At 41.7% G+C, this 12885-nt stretch overlaps 1 protein-coding gene and 1 long non-coding RNA gene across 2 annotated transcripts in view; one reads left to right on the forward strand and one right to left on the reverse strand.

Annotated features, from left to right (window-relative positions):
* Positions 1-12885, forward strand: part of SH3RF3 (SH3 domain containing ring finger 3) — a 238048-nt gene that overhangs the window by 81452 nt on the left and 143711 nt on the right. The window lies entirely within an intron of this gene.
* Positions 3403-5388, reverse strand: LOC118161637. Its single transcript, XR_004748112.1, has 3 exons — positions 5174-5388; positions 4666-4780; positions 3403-3527 (listed from the first exon to the last, which is right to left on the reverse strand). It is a non-coding gene; the product is annotated as an uncharacterized LOC118161637 (long non-coding RNA).

Genomic DNA, 12885 nt, shown 5'->3' on the forward strand with positions numbered 1-12885 from the left:
GGAAGGGCAGAAGCAGGCTGGCTTCTCTTCTCCTGCATCACTGTAAATCTAGGCAAACTTCATTGTCTAAAGCAGAATTAATTAACTTTGTACTTATGCTAGTTCAACTCTAGTAGTGATCTGGCCTCTCATCCATAATAAAGGCTGCTGTTTAATAGCCTGTGGAGAAATAGAGCAGGGAAGCACAGAACCTGTATCCTAATAGTAGGGATTCTGCTTGGTAAAAGAAAAAAATAGAATCAGAAAAACAAGTCTGGCCAAAGGTTTTGCTCATTTCTTCCTAAAACCTTCCTGGCACCTGTGCTGGGCAAAAAAAAAAAAGGAAACTGATTTGCAGGCACAAGTTTCCAAATGACACAAGAAGTCTTGAGGCATTTGAACACTGCATTTCATTTTTCTGGTATTGTGGTAACATCTCAGAGCAAAGGTGCCTGTTTCCTAAACAGATAAAGCTGCACTGCCAGCTACAGTCTGCAGCTTGGCAAGTCGCATCCTGGCTGCCAGCCTGGCAGCTGCCCTAATGAAACTAATTGGAGGTTCATCTGCAACGTGGAGAGCCCTGTGATCAGAGATTTTGCTTTTGGATATTGGCTTTAAAGTGGCAAACTGTAGCACGCTGGTTTTAGATTGCTCTTTGGCTTTATTAAGTGCTTTTTGGTTGACTTTACTGTGTGATCATTCCTGTGCTGCACTTAGTGCGTGGTGCCATGCATGCCATGCTGACATTGGAAAGCCCCTACTTCACAGAAAAGCGATGTGCCACCAGCCAGCCTTGCCAGCGTGACCCCTCTGCTGTTCAGGCTGTGCCCCGTGTGAGTCCCTGACACACCTGCTGATGGATCATAAAGCAAAACAGTGGCAAGCCTGGACATCGCCGAATTTAAATATTTTGGATGCAAAATCAGAGGGGCATTTACTGGTTGCTTAATGTTCCAGACGCGAGGGTCAGCCCAGCTGCACCACAGCCCTGCTCCTTGTTAGTGCTTCACAATATGCTTAACCTGTATCAGAGCATCCAGACCCATGCCATCAGCACCCCATGCTTTCTGGGGTATTCAGTAATCCATACAAAAGTCCCAACAAACTGTGGAAAACACTGAAGCCTCTAATTTTGCTTTAGAGCAGGGATGGGGGGAAAGATCTGACTGTCTTCATCAAGAGAAAGGGTTTTCCCAACAGCACTGCACTGATCCTACTGCAAGTGAGGGCAGGAACTTTTTTTTTTTTTTTTTCCCAAGTTGGCTCCAGCACTCAGATTCCTGTAGATTTTAAACATCCCTAACTATGTCTAAACACCATTTGCCTAAGCATAATCCCTCCTTTGTCATTCTGACTTCATCTACACATGCAGCTTGAGCAGAGTGACTTTTGTCTTGACTGTGTCAGCAAAAATGTTACCTGTGTACTTGGACTGAGAAATGTTTTGAAACATGTTGATCAACAGAGTAGTTGAGGCATCCGCAGGTTTTTTTAATTATTTTTTTCTTTTTATTTTTTTTCCCCTGGTGCATATGTATATGTGCAGCACATTAGAGATCCTGAAAATAAACCAAATGAGAAAACATACAGAGGTATCAAGCAATGGGAGACCATGTACGTGAGCCGTAACGTTTCTCGCACCAGTCTGATGACATGAATTTCCTTGCTGCACTCCTTTCTCCCAATACATTTTCTGTTCTGAGTGGATAATGTTTCCAGCTGGTGACAGGAGGGCATTTTTTCATCATAAACCAATATGCATTTAGTTTCAGACCACCTTATGTTTTTACAAGATAGAGTTTTTTCTTTTCAGAAGACTATTTGAGAGTGAAATTGAATAAGGGAGTTTTAATAGTACATGAAGTATGTGGGTGGCTTTGCTTGCTGTGTTTTAGGAGATGCTGCACCTTCAATTTAACAGACAATGCTACGCTTCAGTAGACCATTATATTACTCCACTATTCCTAACGTAGCAGTCATATTGAAATTGTATTGCTACATTATACAAGTACGCTTAATTAAACCCAGATATCAGCCCAAGCTCATACAATAGCTGTGTGTGGGTAAAGCAGAAGCAATGAGTTAGAGGAAAAAAAAAAAAAGAAAAAAAAAGGATTATTCTAGAGAAGAAAGAGAGAAGGAGGGAAAGGGGACAGTTAGAGTCAGAGCACCAAAGGTAGGAGAGCAATTGAATGGCGACTGCTGGTGCTGCAGACTGACCTGTGATGTGTGCCCTGCAACGATGCTGAGTAATTAGGGTTTACACTAATTTTTTGTAACATTATTATAGGAAAAGACATACTTTACTACATGGAACTAAAGAGGGATAGAAGAAATGAAGCATAGCTGACAGTTTTTAAGATAGATGTTCAACAAAGGTTTACTTAATGTCTCTGAAGTGCTAGGCATAATAGAGCTGTGGGTTTAACATGTCTGGAGTAAAAAATATGTATATCCTCTGCACTATCCTCCCTTCCTGTGCCAGTTGGCTTTTAATGCATTGTTGAAAACACTAAAGTACAGATAATGTTCTTGAAAGAAAAGTTGATGCTCATACTGCGATTGTGTGGGACTAGAAGAATTATTTGTTGGGTCTTTAATCATGTTCCAGGGAAGCAAAATAAACCACAGCAAAAGTACCTCTGGCTGTTGAGCAATGCACCCTCAAACATGTGAAGAGGAAAGCAATGTGGGAGACCTCTGCAGACCTTTGCAGAAGGTCAGAGTCCCAGTGTGTTGCTTAGTGTGGAGTCACCTGCTGTAATCTCCGAACTGTTATCATCTGAGTTTTCTTTATGTTTGACTCATTTAAGTCAAGTACCTGAGCACCAGGGAGAAGATGGTTCTTTTAAGTGCCATTTAAAAATAAAATAAATAGTAATAAAAAAACAAACAAACAAAACTTTTCTTTGTACTCTCTTTATTGGTGTCTCTTGACCATAAATCTACAATGGAGAGTTCACTCTGTCACTGGTCTGTCCTTTAATACCCCATTCATAGCATGGCTTATGTCTATTGAAAACCCATCCAAAGAAGCCCCAAAGGCTGCAATTATTTTGGGGAAAAGGAGCTTTCGTACACTGAACTGCTTGATGAAAGGACTAACATTGGCTGAATTATCAAACTGAGCAAGTGTAGCTGTGATGCTACCAGTTAGCATTAAAGTGCATTTATTTATGGTGAGTGCTGCCAAAGTAGACCTAGCTGTAGCTTCTTGGGCTTTCATTTAGCACTGCAGAAAGGCTTGCTGTTGTTTACATAAATATGGCATTAATCCTTGAACTTCTTTGGTGTATTAGTTGAATATATATTAAGCCCATATACCAAAGAGATGAGCAGAAGAATAAACGTGTTGCTGCATAAGATGTGGTTTGCTCCAAGGTGGGTGTTGGCTTCGATCAGGTGTGGATCTGAAAGGAGGAGGTTGCAGAGGTGGGGATCGTCGTGCATTGCATGGCTGTAGCTGTAGGGCACACTGCTCCCTGTCCTTGCCCCAACAGTATGGGCTGTGCCTGCGGAGGGCTGAAATTCCTCTTGGTTGGTCAATGCTGCCAGGGTGTGGCAAAAAAAACAAAAAAACAAACAAACAAACAAAAAAAAAAAAAACAAAAAAAAAAAAGGAAGAATGTTATTTTTAGGTAAGAGTACTGTATTCTGGGACCTGGTTGCAGACCATAAGATGGGGAAATTTAATGCCTGCCTTTGTGTTTTAGATGATATGGCAAAAATGGGCAGTTAACAAGCAGCTTAGTCAGAGTGGTCAAAACTTGTGCAAGAAGTTCTGAAGCATGTTGGGGAGACTCTCATGGAATAATGTATCCTTTTATGAAAGGGCATTGTTTACTTCTGTTGACTTCTTTTTTTTATTTATTCATTAATGACCTTTGAGAGGAGAACACGTTAGCATACTTAGTCACGCTGGTTTCTTTCTTTTCCTACTTTTTCAGTTCTTGGGGTTAATTTAAACAACTGGAGTAGATGTGATTTTAAAAATGTGAATAGGGAACTACCTTCATTTTCTTGTTCATGAAGTGCTCCCTACCAAATTTTTGGTGACATTAATCATTAGCAGATTAAATCAATCTCTTTTCCCTTGTTAGTAAATGAAAATATTTTTACTACACAGAGTTTCAGAAATTCTCTATCAACTTTGCTGGTTGCAAAGGATTCTGAATAAATTTAGAAACTTTACACACATGATGCTCCACATGTATAAACAAAACAATGTTCTTCCACGGTAATGTCATCAACCTTTGCTAAACAGAAATGCCAACATTTACATTTACCAAATCCCTGGTTGTTCAATACGTGTCTGTATTTTGTCAAAGCATATACAATTTAAATGTATGCTTAGTGATAAATCCTTTCCGGTTTTCTTAGTTCCATCCAGACTATGATAACCTCACATTTAAGGATCCCGAATTCTTGCATAAGCTCCTTATAGATAGAGCCTGTAGTTACATGTCTCAAATCTCAACCTATCTGACAGTGACAGTGTTCAAGATCATATCTGAATTTATTTATTCATTGTTTAGGATACTACAAAATTGCTTTTTACATTATTTATGTTGCATTAATATTTTTTCATACTCTTCAGTTTCATTTATTTCCCATATTTCTTTCTCTTTTCCTTTTCTTCAGGATCAAAAATATAAAACTATAGCTGGTTGTAGTTCATTTCTTTACATACCTGTCCAGTGTGCTTTTAGACCAGGCTATACTGATGGGTGAACCGCTTGAAATCAAGCAGTCAGCAGTTCTGCCTTGCTCCCCACAAGTCCTGAAGTTGTTTTTATTCCCTCTGTGAAAATGGCTATGTCAGCACAGAGTACAAAAGGAATCAAATTATACTTCATCTTATTACAAAACCACCTGGAACTCAGTGGAAACATCCCACTCCTCTTTGCCTTCCAAGGCTTTGATCCACTTGAAAAGCCTCATCCACTGTCATGAGGGCTTACCTCCCTGCTAACTCAGCATTACAAGAAAGTAGATTTAAACTGAAGGTTACTCTAGAAGATGCCCAACAGATGGTTTTCCCCATGTTTCATCTTCTTCCCAACACTTGATTTGGGTCATCTAGGCAGAACCCCAGTACTGCCAACTCCAAGTATCAAGAATCCAAGAGCCAGACTCTTTTTCCTCCCCTCCTCTCTAGGAAAAACAAGGCTTAGTTTAAAACTGCAAAACTTACTTTAATCACAGGGGCCAGCAAAGAACTTCTGTTGAGGAGGAAAGCTGAGATTTTCGTGTTATTCCATGACTGGATCTCAAAAAGTCCCCAGTACAGTGAGAACAGATACTGCTGTTGTCTTAGGGACTTGTTACTAGTGGTCTATCACTGGCAGCCCATTAACTTCATTGGCAGAGGGGCTGCAAACAGCACCTGACCCAAATCTTTCTGATTTCTTCCCATATGGCCTTAATGGGATGCCTGCATCTTGGGGGGAACATAGTGCAAAACGAAGGGTGGAGATTTACCATTTAACTCACTGGTTGGCCTTCAGCATCCATGTGGTTATGAAGGCTGTCTTGTTCACATACACGTGAGTACACACACACACACATCAAGGATGCTGCACTGTGCCTGCGCAACAGCTCTTGCTCATCTCTTTAATATTTGATAGCTGTTTGGCAGTCAGCAGAGAGTAGCTGAGCTTTTTGTTATGTAACTCCTATTAGAACTAGGGGTTTGATAAAGCTTTCTCATCAGGAGAATTACAGCCTATTTCTCACTTCTTTGCATCCAAATATTAGCCTTTGATGTCTGCACTTGGCTCTCGCTGCAGCTTAAATCTCTTGCGGTACGTACTGCATGGCCGTGTGGAATAACAGCGTGTTCTTCCTGCCAATTAAGGAGACGCCAAATGATGTCAAGTTAAGGTTGAAAATGGTTTTCTTCTCCACAGCCAGATAGCTCTGCAGTGGAAGCTTATCAATGTGGTTTTGGGATCTCCAAACCCAGTTGAAAGGAGATTATGCCAGTCCCATTTCTTCTCTGCCTTCCTCCTAAACTTATACCTTCCTGCTTGCTTGCTCTTACTGCAGTGCAATAGAGGGATTAAACAGAGTTCATCTTTCTATTTTGCCTTGGTGCTTTAGAGCATTTCAAAATAAAATATGACTGCGATAAAGTGTGCTCAGAAGAAAACAGAAGCTTAGAAGGAGGTTTTAAGTTTCAGGGAAAAAAAAAAAAAAAAAAAAAGTGTCCAAAGCAGCCAGCAAATGGAAGATAATTTGAAAGTTTATAACTTCCTTCACTTCTGTGAACCTGAGATCCTCTCCTGGGTCTATCCCTCTCTCTCGTCTATGGTCTTAAAGAAAATCTCTTGACAACTATTATTCTCTGTGTTACTACAACACTATATTCAGTATTTTAAGCTTTACAGGGTGGGAGAAATCCCTAGCATGACCTTCAGTCTTGGGTATCCTTCTGTCTTTATCTTTTGGAAATATGTCCACAAATACACTTACTTTCAGCTTTTTATTTCATGTGGTGTTGGAGCCAGTCCTGTGATGTCGTGTATTTTTAAGTTGGTAGATTGAACCGCAGGTGATAAAGACTCTACTTTATCCTGCAAAATAAACTGCCTTTATTAATCCCTTGGGTTTATCGTGAGGCTGCAGACTTTTTTCCTTCCTCCCTCCAAAAAAAGTGAGCTCCATGTCTGAGCAGAGTAGCTCATTGACAGCGCTAGGAACTGGCGTCCATCTGCTGGATGAGTCCAGCACGGGCAGCACCTGCATCTGGGCTGTGCTTGGGAAGACGGAGCAGACCCATGTCCTGCTGCACATTTGATGCTGGGCAGACACCTGTCCAGTGCGAGCTGAAATGGGGCCGTCAGCTCCTTGAGCATCGTCCCAGGGCAGCCATTAGGTGAGCTAATGGCAGTCAGTCAGTGCTGATGTGGGCTGAGGTTGAACTCTACTGCCTGAAAGGTGGTATAGTTTTCGGGTGAGACTGAAAACTTTCAGGTATCAGATGTACTTAATTTTAAGTTTCAATAGACATGAGTTTAATCAAAACTCACGTTAAGTTTTTCATAAGGAAAACACTTGCACCACTTCTGTTTTCAGGTGCCAAATTCCAGGCATCTTTAGTAGTTTGAGTTTTAGAGGTTTCTTACTCCCTAGCCTTTGAATCTCAACCCTGAGATATCCTAAATAGGAGGCTTTTAAAACTAGCCTTCACGTATCAGTCATGTGCTTAAAAAAAATAGAGTTATCTTTTGAGAGGATAGGATTTAATTTCTCCCTCCTCCCATTCTTTTGCAAAACAGAACTGCATGTGAGATAATTAATTTCTAATCTCTACAACTAAGAAAGTTTGTCACATCAGAAGGCCCTTTCTTTTCAAGAATATATCCCAATACTGTGCTTTTTACATATAGAAAAGTCTATTTTTATGAGGTCTTGGTGTGCCACCAAGATTAAAGCCATTAAATTTGCCATGGGATGTGGTTGAAGCCTTGTATTTAGCAACATTAAAAGAGAGGTTGGAAGTTTATGAGGAAGCTTGCAAGAATGATCCAGAATTTTTGTGGTGTCTGGCAAAACAGAAGATTTTCAGGGGATTCCACTTTTCTGCTGAACTATAAGCTGCCTAAAACTTCAAGCAATAGACCAAACTAATTATTCCAAGAACTGAAGTTTTCCAAATTGTAGTAATGTGTTTTGCATGTTTTGCAGAACATACTAGTATCAGGCTGGGGAAAAAAAAAAAAAAAAAAAAAGCCAGAAATTCTTGTGCAAGGTCTAATACATTGGGTAGAATGTGCTTTGTCAGTTACTTTAAGTATCTCCAGCATCACGAAGATAAAGCTTAAACTGAAAGACGGAAGTGGCCTGTGGGTGTGCTTTCTGAACTGTTCTTATGCGAAAAGGTGAGCCACCAAGCCAGGCACAGCAGACTCCTCTGTCTCATGCTACTAAAGATTTCAGGAGGGAAGAGTAGATATTTCATGGTTTTTATGGTTGCTTTTGGGTGCATGAAATGACAAGTATATGGGACTGCCAAATGCACGTTTAAGTCAAGTAGGCAGTAACACAAAATCTGCAGTGACCACATTTTGTAATCTCTTGGAGTAAGTGATGTTTGGGATAGAAACCTGGAAGGAAATCCACCTGGGATCCCTTCCACCTTTGAACAGGTAACATTGAATATAAACACTCATAAGATACATATAATGTGCAGTGGGCTATAAAAAAAAACAAACAACAACAACAACAAAAAACCACCAACAAACAGGTGAATGTCCGAAGACTGAAATTCCAGATGAAATAGGAAAAAATGCAAATGTGGCAAAGACTTTTTAGAGAAAAAGTGAGTGAATGCTCATACACAGGACCATGAAGAGACTGCAGTGTTCAGGTCTTCATGATGCTGAGTATCTGAAGATGTAAGAAAGGAAAATCTGGAAATGTTGTCCCTTCCTTTCAATTATATCTGGAGGTCTAATGAAAGATATTATCTCACCATACAAACCTTGTCTTTCATGGAAAGATTTACATGCCTATGTGACATGAAAACCATTAAGCAGATCTAATTAGACATCCATGCCAGAACGTCCCCCAAATTAATGAAATACATTCCAGTCAAAAGCAAATCTCAAAGGAGCACCTAAATGGGAACAAAGCCCGATAAGTTATCTTTGGTTTCCTCCTTTCTGTCTTGTAATGAAAATGTTCAGGCAGCCAGAATTAATAACACTGTGAACAGCAAATAAAGGATCCCAGACCGCTGGAAGTCAAAAGAAGGTTGGAGTTGCGGCCCTTTGACAAAGCAACTGAAAGAGCCAAACTGAGCATCTCAGCCAAAATGATTGAAGTCTAATGCCACCTGGTACATAAATATTGTCCTTCCTATTTGCATATATCTTTCTTAATTATTTTTTTTCCAGTTTCCTAGTATTCAAGGTTAGAACTTGTCAAACATAACTAATGTGGCAATTTAATCAGGAGTTGCACTGTGTCTCATTTAAGGCAGAGTTATTTCTCCATCTATTTTATACATATATATGTATGTATAGGTTTTTTTACGTCATCCTCCTACACCTTATAGGAAATGAATGTCAAAGCAGACAATAAAACCAGACAGCACTTCCTGTTGAAATCCTGAAAGGAGGGACACGCAGGGGGCAAATTATGCAGCATCGACAAGTGGAGAACAGCTCAAAAGACCTTCCAAAAATAGCATCACGAGGAGCCAAAAAGCCACGAGCCGGCCTCTCCTCCCTTTTGTGCCCACATGAGCCCCTCCACATGGGGGTCTCCGGAGCCAGGGATCCTCCTGCCCCCTCAATGTGTGTCCCCATGGAATGGGAATGGGGCTGCTCTCTGTCCCCAGACAGACCTTCCCCTTGCATCACTGGCACTGGTTTCTTGGAGGACTGATGAGGTGCCGTCTCCTTCCCTCAAGGAAATACTGCTTTATGGATTCTCATTCTGAACGGTAATTAAAAACAACAATGGAGGAAATGAAAGCTGTTTTTTTATGTCTACCTTGTTAGTTTTAGTGGTTTATTCCACTGCAGCGGGCAGCTCTAAACCTGGTGTCAGATGAGCAAGTCATCAGAAACCCGAAGGGAGGAATCACCACTGGCCTGATGGTCCCACAGATGCTGCATGTGACAGCATCCATGCAGCTGTGTGGATGGTTTGCCAGGCTGGCCTCCAAGTCAGGAGTATCCACAGCTCTGCATTATCACCCTGCTCACTCAGACTCCCATGCACGGCTAGCACCATGCTGTGTAGGCTTGCGGGCACTTGTTTGACATCTCCTATTTTGGGTTTAACTTTCCTGCCCTCAGCGAGAGCTACGTTTCTGCCAGGTATTGTAACAAGACAGGAAAAGAAATCTGTTGCCATGATTATTTTTTGATTTCCATGAGAAGCCTCATCCACTCTAGCATCAGCAAAGAGGAGGCATATTTTAATAGCTTTATTCTCTTGTTTTATTTGTCCTAGATAAGGCCTGGTTGCTAATTATTCTGGCCCTGGTACATCTTTCCTCATTCATGTTGTAACATAGCACATAAGCTAGCTGTACTCAACACACAGAGAAGAAGCAGAGTCAGACCTTCCAGCTATTGCATTACTGTTGACTGACAGCTTAAATTAAAATCTCATACCTATCTGACTTTCACTGAAAGAAGGAACAGTACTTGTGTGGAAGGGAGGAGGAGAAAATACGTCTCCAAACATGAAGCTTCCGACACTTTGAGCAAGAAGTTGTGACATACACAGGGTAATTAGCAGCATTGCCCCTTCTCCAAATCTGTAGCTCATGTGGCAGAGATTAGAGCACAGAGAAAACTACACCACAGCACGCCAGCTGCCCCTTCTTTCCTGGTTCACACTGCCTCTGGCAATGAGTAGTGAGATGAGTAGTGAGATGTATTTCGGATAAGCAGAATAACTAAGCCTGGGGAATGCTAGTCTGCAGGGACTCGTGCCATTTAATTTTACTTTCCTATGGGAGGGAGTAGAGAGGGGAAAACATGCTTTGCTCTTTTATATATAACTGTGCTTGTCTGTGTGCACGTGTGTCCACATGCGTGTGCATAAGCATGCATCTGTGCATGCTTTTTCTGCACAGTTCTCAGCTATGTATGGTGCTGGCTCTCCCTGACCCCTCTGAAGCCCTCAGAAGCAGATAGATATAAGATCTGGCAGCAGGAACTGTCCCTAGCCAAGGTCTTTTCTTTGAGAAAATTAATTTTCTGCCTAAAATATTCAAAAGGGTGAAAATGGCTTTGTACTTTCAAAAACAATCTGTAAAGCAAAATGCTTAGCATGCACTATTGGTTGCAATGTACAGGGCTACATATACGTTTCTATTGTTAAACCAGGGGATTAATTTAGGCTTGGCATGTAATGAATCAAGGAGATTTCTAAATAATTGCCTTGGAGATAAGTCACTGAAAATCTTACATCTGCTTCTTTGTTAGTACTTCTGTAGCGCAGTCATTTCAGGAAAGACCGAAAGTAGCTGCTGGAGACTTTTTCTCTCTCTTAAAACAATTTTGTGCCGGCCGTGCGGTTGTTGGCTGGCCCCGGAGCAGTGTGTGCATCGTGGTGTGGAGGCACTCCTGCTGCCTGGGGGACATCCAGCCCCGTGAGCCACAGCTGGCGATTTCAGTCAGCACACTCACTGCAAATCATCGCTGATATATCTGATACATTTTGCAAACGCAATTGGCAGGATTGCAGGCTAATAAGGGCAGGGTGGCCCTTGCTGGAGAGAAGAGAACGAAAGCAGAGCAAAACCCAGGCGGGAGGGTGGAGAAGCAAGAGCAAATGCCCGACATTCTTTGTTCCCCCATTGGGTGTTTTTCTGACCTCTCTGCAGGGAGACTCTCATAAATACCCAGCAGTAGCCCGAGAGCCCGGCTGACGCAAAGCGTTCCTAAACCTGCCCTTCGCAGCTGTAGGAAGGGCAGCAGTGAAAGGGGCAGGATAACAGAGCTACCAGAAGCTAGGGCTTCGGCGTAGCCTCTGCTTCCAGATGAGCCGGAGCTGCTCTCCTGTCTATTTTTATTTAATTATTTCTCCTCGTTCCTCTGTCTTTCCAGAGATTACTTTCTCCTTTTTTCTTAAGCCGTCAGTTCACGCTGTGATCCGAGACACTGAGGGAACAGAGGCTCTGGTGCCAGAATGCTAACAGATTTAAGGTATCAAGAGGCAAGGCTCAGGAAATAACTCATTTGTTCAGGCATTCAGAGCAAATATTTATAAATTTCTTCAGAAATAATTCCCACTGCACAAAGCCAAAAAAGCACGAGGCAGCTTTTCTGGATGCGTTGAGAGTCGTATGGGCAGCTGAGAGTATGCCTGGGAACGGGAGGAAGAAGTGATCTGCTTTGGATTCTTACAAGTTCTACCTTACACTCCAAGTAAAGTAGGATGCAGTATGTCTAGGAAAAAGGACCTGGATTATGAGCACTCTGGAAAAAAAAAAAAAAAAAAGAGGGCCTTTCCTGACTGGTTGAGTTTACCCTAAAGAGAATGAAATGTCTGCCTCAGGAAATGGAAAGCTGAATACTTTGGAATAGTCTTCACTGTAGATCTCTTAGGGAAGACTGGTCATTGGGCCTCATCAAAAAATAATAGCTCTGCTGGAAAGAGGTGACGAAAATGAGAAAACTAGGAGTCAACATGGGAGTCAATAAGAAGTTGAAAATTTTTGTGAGATTAAACTTAATTGCCTAAACTGTGTTCTGTCAAAATAATTTGAAATAAAGGGTTCAAGGTTTAGTTTTCATCGAGGTAATTGCATTGGCTTAATGAAGCTACATCTGATTTACACAGATGCAAGTGAGAACAGAATCACTCATTCTGTCTTCTTAAATGCACTCTGCCAGCACTGGGAAGGATAAACAGTATCTGCATTAAGGAGTATACAAATGGGGCTAAACTTCAGGCACTCTTAGACAAAAATAACAAAAAACAAACCTAATTTGCAAAACCTGTTTATGGGCATTCTCAGTTTGGAATACAAGTGTGTGGAGTTGAGGAAAGGTCAGTGGATTTAAAGTAAATTCAGCACACAGCCTGTGAATTCTTTGTGAATGGGCTACAAGAATCAGGAGCCACAAAATATGGACGTTATCTCACATGTTAGAAGCTCCCATGGTGTCCAGATATTGCTGAAAGGTTTGAGCTGCAGTGGGCTGGTGAGGTGCCCCTTGCTCAGAGGATGAGGGCAGAAGGGGGCCCACTGGTGCAGGGCACCTGTCACTGGTGCACCCTGGCTCACAGATACCCGGTAGATAACCTCACATACTGGACACACAGGGACGTGCTAGTGCATAGGACTGCACGCCACGAGTGAAGGAAGCTAAGAGATCTGCACGTCGGTGTAAGACACTGATTTATCTAGAGCATCGCATGGCTAGTTGTTAACAT

This window comes from Oxyura jamaicensis, chromosome 1, assembly GCF_011077185.1.
Source record: "Oxyura jamaicensis isolate SHBP4307 breed ruddy duck chromosome 1, BPBGC_Ojam_1.0, whole genome shotgun sequence".
In the NCBI taxonomy this organism is placed as follows: domain Eukaryota; kingdom Metazoa; phylum Chordata; class Aves; order Anseriformes; family Anatidae; genus Oxyura; species Oxyura jamaicensis.